Consider the following 7,500-nt stretch of genomic DNA (forward strand, 5'->3'; position numbering starts at 1 on the left):
AACATCCTCGTGCTGCTCGGCCCTGGGCCTGGCATTCTAGGGTAACGGTATCGAATTCAGGATGGACGTCCGGAATCAACTTTCTGAACAGACGTTATCGATGTCCCACCCCCGTGGCACGTATAAGACCTCCGTTATTTTGCCAAAAGTGCAGGTGGCTGCTTATCAGGGGCGGACGAGGGGGGGGGGGGGTGCACAGGGTGCACGTGCACCCCCCCTCCAGCAAAAAATTTGGAAAGCTGATTCTATGACCATTTATAAGTTCAAATGGTACCAGATGGCACCATTTTGCTTCTTTGAGCCAAAAATTTTTCCGGGGGGGCATGCCCCCGGACACCCCTAGCAAATTCAGGCGCTTCGCGCCCATCACATTCACTTTCGATTCAAAGTGCACCCCCCCTTACAAAGCAACTGATCCGCCCCTGCTTATACACTGACACACGCACACACCTGGGTAGCGCGACTCTTGTTGCTGCTCGCTTTCCACTGAGAGGAAGCGACCCGAATTTCACAGCAAAGGGATTACAAAGTGAATGAAGTATGCCTGCATTATTAGATGTCAGTAATAATTATATGTGCTGATTGTTCTCTTTGCCTGCGCGCGTATAGTATGTTGGTTATGTTTGGTTATAGTATGTTTGCTTATGTTTGGTCGTTATTTTTGCCTGTGCGTGTATTGTATGTTTGGTCGTTTTCTTTGCCTGTGCATGTATAGTTTGTTGGTTATGTTTGGTCGGTTTCTTTACCTGTGCGTGTATAGTATGCTTGGTCGATGTATGTATTGTAAAGCGCTAAGAGTAGACAAGTTTCTAGAATAGCGCTATAAAAGTTTGCATTATTATTATTATTATTATTATTATTATTATTATTATTATTATTATTATTATTATTATTATTAAATTTAATTAAAACGAACGAGAGCAGAGCATGCAGGTTTTAACCCTGTTTTGTTAGATTAGTGCATTTTATTTGTTCAACTGGATACTCTGGTTACAAAAGCAGCAGGTAATATCTTAAAGACATGATCTTCTGGCAAATTGATCAACCACTAGGCCTACTTTAGCGCTGGGTTATGGTTGAATTGATCAACCACTAGGCCTACTTGAGCACTATGTTATGGGTGAATTTATCAGCCACTAGGCCTACTTGAGCACTATGTTATGGGTGAAAGTATCAGCCACTAGGCCTACTTTCCATCTCCAGTTGTTTCACTGACATCAAGAACTGGATGACTGAGAACTCCACTCTCTCCATGCAGACACACATCTCCTTCATCATCAAGACCTGCTTTTTCCACCTACGACGCATCGCCTCCATCCGTCGCTACCTCACCCACGACGCCTGTGTCAAGCTGGTTGTCTCCCTCATCTTCAGTCGTCTGGACTACTGCAACTCCCTTCTGGTTGGCCTCCCCGCCTCATCCATTCATAGCCTACAACGAGTCCAGAACGCTGCTGCCAGGCTGACGTTGAGGAAGACGAAGCGAGACCCCATCACCCCCCTACTTCGCTCCTTGCACTGGCTTCCTGTCAACACCCGAATCTCCTACAAACTGTCCAATCTGGTCTACAAGTGTCTCAACGACTCTGCTTCCGAGTACCTTCAATCCTCCCTGGACCTGTACACCCAGCCCTCCGACCGTCCCCTTCGTTCTGCTGCTGACCCACTCCGCCTTTACATCCCTCACTCGAAACTCGCATCTGCTGGTCAGCGTGCATTTCCCTCCGCGGGCCCCTCCGTCTGGAACTCCCTGCCGCTTGAGCTTCGCCAGAGCCCCTCTCTTGACGCGTTCAACAGTAGGTTGAAGATTCAGTTCTTCCCGTAGCTGGCTGCGACTTTCATGTTCGACGTGATGTGTTGTGCCCCAAGAGACATTCCTGTGCTGTGCTCTGTGAGAGGTGTTTTCTTTGTGTTTAATATTATTTTGTTTGGACCTAGCTATTGATGTGTACATTGTTGTTAAACACTTGTTTGTGGTATGTTTATCAGGGTTTGCTAGTGTGTGATAGGGTTCGTGTCCGTCTGCAGATGTTAGTTTCTTTGTTAGTCCTGTGTTGACAACTCTTCGATAAGCGCTTAGAACTGTACCCACGGAATACGCGCTATATAAGCTTCATATTGATTGATTGATTGACTTGAGCACTATGTTATGGGTGAAAATATCAGCCACTAGGCCTACTTGAACACTATGTTATGGGTTAAAATATCAGCCACTAGGCCTACTTGAGCACTATGTTATGGGTGAATTTATCAGCCACTTGGCCTACTTGAGCACTGTTATGGGTGAAAGTATCAGCCACTAGGCCTACTTGAGCACTATGTTATGGGTGAAAGTATCAGCCACTAGGCCTACTTGAGCGCTATGTTATGGGTGAAAGTATCAGCCACTAGGCCTACTTGAGCGCTATGTTATGGGTGAAAGTATCAGCCACTAGGCCTACTTGAGCGCTATGTTATGGGTGAAAGTATCAGCCACTAGGCCTACTTGAGCGCTATGTTATGGGTGAAAGTATCAGCCACTAGGCCTACTTGAGCGCTATGTTATGGGTGAAAGTATCAGCCACTAGGCCTACTTCAGCGCTATGTTATGGGTGAAAGTATCAGCCACTAGGCCTACTTGAGCGCTATGTTATGGGTGAAAGTCAAGGTGAACAGGCCAGGTCATGCCGTCACAGACATAACGTCATCATGCATTGCCGTCACAGACAAAACGTCATCATGCATTGCCGTCACAGACATAACGTCATCATGCCGTCACAGACATAACGTCCGCCTGCGTGGTCTGCGTCACATCTCTACTTTTACAATCGAACGCAGTGCTGGAAAACTCCCCGTTGTCTCGATGACAATCAGCAGCTGCAGCGGGTGTGACGTCAGCACAGTCCGTCTTGCTGGTCAAGGGGCGGACAAGAGCAGCAAACATCGTGTCCACAGCGTCCTTCTCCACCAGTCCGGACCGGACGCAGATTCTCATGACATTGTAAACCGTGGCAGCGTTCCACTTTGGAACTTCCTTCAGAAGCCTGCCAACTATTTTCTTCATTTTATTCTCTGTCCTCTGTAGTCGTCGCCGCTCAAGTAGCGCGCTTAGTGTGTAGAGAAAAGGGTTGAGCGCCGAGTTGAGCGGCAGCACAAATATGGCGGCCCACACGTTGACCTCGCCGGGGATTGGAAAGGTGTTTACAGCAAGCAGGCCCATCACACCCACAGGGAACCAGCTGCCGAAGTCTGTCAGCACGACCAGGAAGAGACGGCGGGCCACCGTCGCGTCACGTGATCGACTCGCTGTCCCAGCCGCTACACTGGCGTTGCGGACCGCCCGGCAGATCATCAGCTGACCCGTCCCTATGGAAAGAAAGATGACAAAGTTGAAGACGATGAACACACCGAACGCGTAGTGCTGTCCAGAGAACTGGTGGCGTGTGATGGGCAGCGGGATACAGATGGCGGTCTGACCGTAAAACTCCAAGCCGTTCAGGAGCGGTACGACCGCCAGCACGACGCCAGCCACCCAGACACCGAGGCAGGACAGGACGGTGGCACGAGGCGTGAGGTGGAGCTGTGGCTTGAAGGGGAAGCAAAGCACCAGGACGCGGTCCAGCGTGATGAGACTGACCACCAGAGCCGACACCTCGCTGGACACCAGGGACAGGACGCCGGCCACCGTGCACATGACGCTGCTCCTCCACTCCCGTTCCCTGGACACGTAGGTCCCTGACAGCTGGGCGTCCGCCACGCCGATCATCGCCAGGTACACACCCATCAGCAGGTCAGAGGCGCACAAGGTCTTCACCAGGATGCTGGCTGCAGACAGTGAGGTGCGAGTTCTGACCAACAACAACCTGTAGAGAAGGACGCCCATGTTGCCGACAAGCGCCAGCACTGCCAGGGCCCAGAGACACGCCCTGAAGATGCTCTTGCCCAGCAAGTCACTGCACGACGAGAGCTCGTCCACAGGGGCGTGGCACCGTGACACAGAGGGGTGAAAGTAACGGCAACACAGCTTGGACTCGTCTGTGTACAACTCTTCCAGCGACACCAGGCCGTGCAGCGACTCTTTGCTGTAACTACGAAGCTGGTTGGCCCTAACATCGAGGTGCTCCAACTTGGACAGAGGGTTTAAGACTTTCCTGTCAATGGATTCCAAACTCACGTTGACCAGGTTCAAGGTCCTGAGGTTTTGTAGTTCACCCGTCAGCAGCATAGCAGTGAATTCAGCAGTCAGAGTCTTGACCAAGGGGTTGTGGGAGAGATCCAAGTAGGTCACACCGGGCAGTGTCACGAGACTCAGAGAAGAAAGCCGTGTCAAGAGATTGGAGCTGAGATCTAGAGTCTGAAGCTGAGGCATGTCCCTTAAAGTAACGTTGACCAGACGACAAAAGGACAGGTTGAGGAGCACCAGGTACTCCATGAAGTGCAGGTCGTCAAGAGACACGTCAGCAGCAAAGCTGAGGTCCAGGTAGCGCACGAGAAGGTTACGAAGAGGGTTGATCATCTTGGAGCATTTGTAGGCCTGACCCTCACAGACACAGCCGCTGTCGAGTGGACACTTGAGGTGACAGTACAGTTCGTCGTCCTTGTTAGGACAGTGGAGAACTCCGTCACATACGTGTGTCTTGTGGACGCAGGTCCCCAATCCCTGACACCTGTAGTAACCGGGACACGTCATGTTGTGCACTGGGATGCCTTCGTCCTCTCCCTTGGGGCAGTCCTGCTCTCCATTGTTGAGCAGAAAGGTCGGGATACAGGGGCCACCTTGACACAGAAATAAACCTTCATCACAAGGAAGAGACGCCGGCCGTAGGAGAGACATTCCATAACCATCAAGTTCAACTGTCGCTGGGTTCGGAGTTTGGGTCAACTCTACAGCGTGGTCCACTTCTGGACAATCTTTGAAATAAAAGGCGTAGTTCGTCGGCAAGCAGCCCATACCGGAACACATTATCATCTCACCACAAGAAAGGCAAGTGTCTTCATCGCTGCCATCAAAACAGTCCCTCATTCCGTTGCATCGCATCTCCCTGGGAACTGCTTGGAAATTTCTGCAAATAAAAGAAGAGTCAGAAATGGGAGAAGACCGCGGACGGCGGCAGTCGCTTTCATCCCTGCGATCAGCACAGTCGTCCTTCCCGTCACAGAGCAGCGAGTAGTGAACGCTTTGGCCGTAGCTACACTGGAACAACGGGAAGCCGCTAAGAGACAACCCGTCGTCAGGGTCCTTCTCCTCCTCCTGTCGACCCCACTGACAGCTGTGAAATGTCTGCACCACAGAGCCATCGGGGCACGTCTTGGTTGAGAACTTGTCTGGAGCTGATGTTGCCGCAGGAAAAGCTATCCCTGGCAGAGTCAGCTTCCCGGCTGAGCGGAGTCTGTTAGGCCTCATGCAAATATACCCATGGGGCTGAGGAAAACGAAAAGCACAGTAAATTGATTCCAACCGAGGTGATGGATGAATTGTCAGCCAAGCGCATCCCAACACCCTACCATCTCTCTGCAAATCCTGCTGTTCGTAAGCGACGGGGCCTCCCTGCCGCCCCCACTGCCACAGAAAACGATACAAATGGCTTTGTATGGGAGAGAAAGGCTGTACTCTCTGTATGCCCACCACAGCGGTGATAAAGCCGCTTTGGCGAAGCAAGTTCCCCATCATCTCCTGTCCCGCCGAGTCTGGCAGTGCAGCCAACGTGGCAGTGTGTTGTAGCTGGCAGGTCTCCTCGGCTTTTACGGGCGCCGTAGGTGGGATTTCATTGGAAAATTGTGTTGTAGCACGGATAAATGTTGCTTTGAGACACTGGTCGTTGTGCGGGAACCAGTCGCCACAGCCCTCATCACGGTACGGACAGTTGTTCTCGTCTTCGCCGTGTTCACAGTGACGGACCCCATCGCATGAGATTGCTTCGGGGAGGTCAGTGATCCCGTCGCACTGATAGATGTACACACTCTCTGTCGCCTCCCCGGCAGACAATCTTGCCAAGCGAGGCACATAGCTAAGAGGGTGAGCCGTATAGCTCACGTTGAGTTTCAACCCTTTCCAGCTTTTCACAGAACGAAGAACCAGCTGCATGTTGTTCGTGTACAACATCAGAGGACTCTGATCTTCTGCGTCCATCGATTCATGTGTAAATTGTTTTCTCCGCATGCATATCAAGTCAGTAACGTACTCTCGCTTTTTGTCGGAAATGTACTCGGTGGTATATTCGACATGGTAGATTGTAAGTTCGTCCCCTTCCTGCAGGTCAATACGCCGGAACTCCATTACAACCCCGTACTCTTCGGGGACGCGAACATGCCAGATGAAGAGTTCGTGTGAACACAGCGAGTCAGAACCCAACTCAATCTTGCCTCTCAACTGTTGAAATAGCTGAATACTGGGCGGACAGTCGGTTGCCTTGGAGGGGGCTGTTTGTTTCCGAGTGTGTGGGCACTTCAAACCGGTCAACAGAGATGATGTGTCAGTACTTTCAATGGTCCGTGGCTCATCGGTGTGTGTTTTGCTAGAATTCTGGTTACTTGGTTCGTTAGCGTGCGCGTTACTAGCGAAGAGGCTGTCTGACAAAGACTGTCTGGCTGTGCTTGCATTTGTGCTGGTGAGAAGATATCCTGTGGTGGTTGTCTCAGAGGCTGCTCCTGTGCTGATGTCTGAGCCAAAGAGTGCGTGCCTTTTGATCTTGACGTCAGTTAATTGTGACGTAGCGGCTTCTAGTGTCGATGACGTGTAAACAGGCTGTGAATCAGTGAGAGTGTGAGCGAACACACCCAAGATGAGGACAGAAACCATGCCCCTGGTTCCTGCCACCTCCTTCGATATTGTTTTGCTCATGATTGAAAAATGAAACAGAAATGACAGGGGACTGGTTGCACGAGGCCACCGAAGCAATGAACACAAACTATTTCATTCGTGTTCTAACCAATCAATGTTTCTCGCGACACTCCAAAGTTCAGTGTGTAGCTTGTCGTACCTCGAGTTTGCATGACTTTTGTCACCCCTCTGTATTTTGCACATATTATCTTCTTCTTTAGTTTTTACTTCAGTTCGCAAGGTGAGTATTGGCTACAGCGGTTACATTACATTTGAACTTTCCAAGATGTCTCTTGGGAAATGTTCTCTCGGAAAAAGTAATGTTATAGGGGAAGGGCCCCTAATATGGACCACTTTTTGGCTCACGTAAGTGTAGCCTATGCGATCGTAACTTTGTCTGTCTGTGCGTGCGTGCGTGCGTGCGTGCGTCTGTGCGTGTGTATGTCTGTGGTAGAAACTCTAACATTTGAAGACGTCACATTACATTGACGTCACATTATGACGTAAGAGGGTTAGACGTCACGCGAAGGAAGTACTGAAAGTCTCGGTCATTATTATTTTGAGCGCGCCGAGACTAGTTGGCAGTCGTGTCCTTGTAAGTAGGCTACATGCAGACAGACAGATCTAGATCTAGTGTCTCGCTTTCTTGCACAGTTTCACCTATGCTCTTTCTGTGTGTGTGTGTGTGTGTGTGTGTGTGT

Source organism: Littorina saxatilis, linkage group LG9 (assembly GCF_037325665.1).
Source record: "Littorina saxatilis isolate snail1 linkage group LG9, US_GU_Lsax_2.0, whole genome shotgun sequence".
NCBI classification, from domain to species: Eukaryota; Metazoa; Mollusca; class Gastropoda; order Littorinimorpha; family Littorinidae; genus Littorina; species Littorina saxatilis.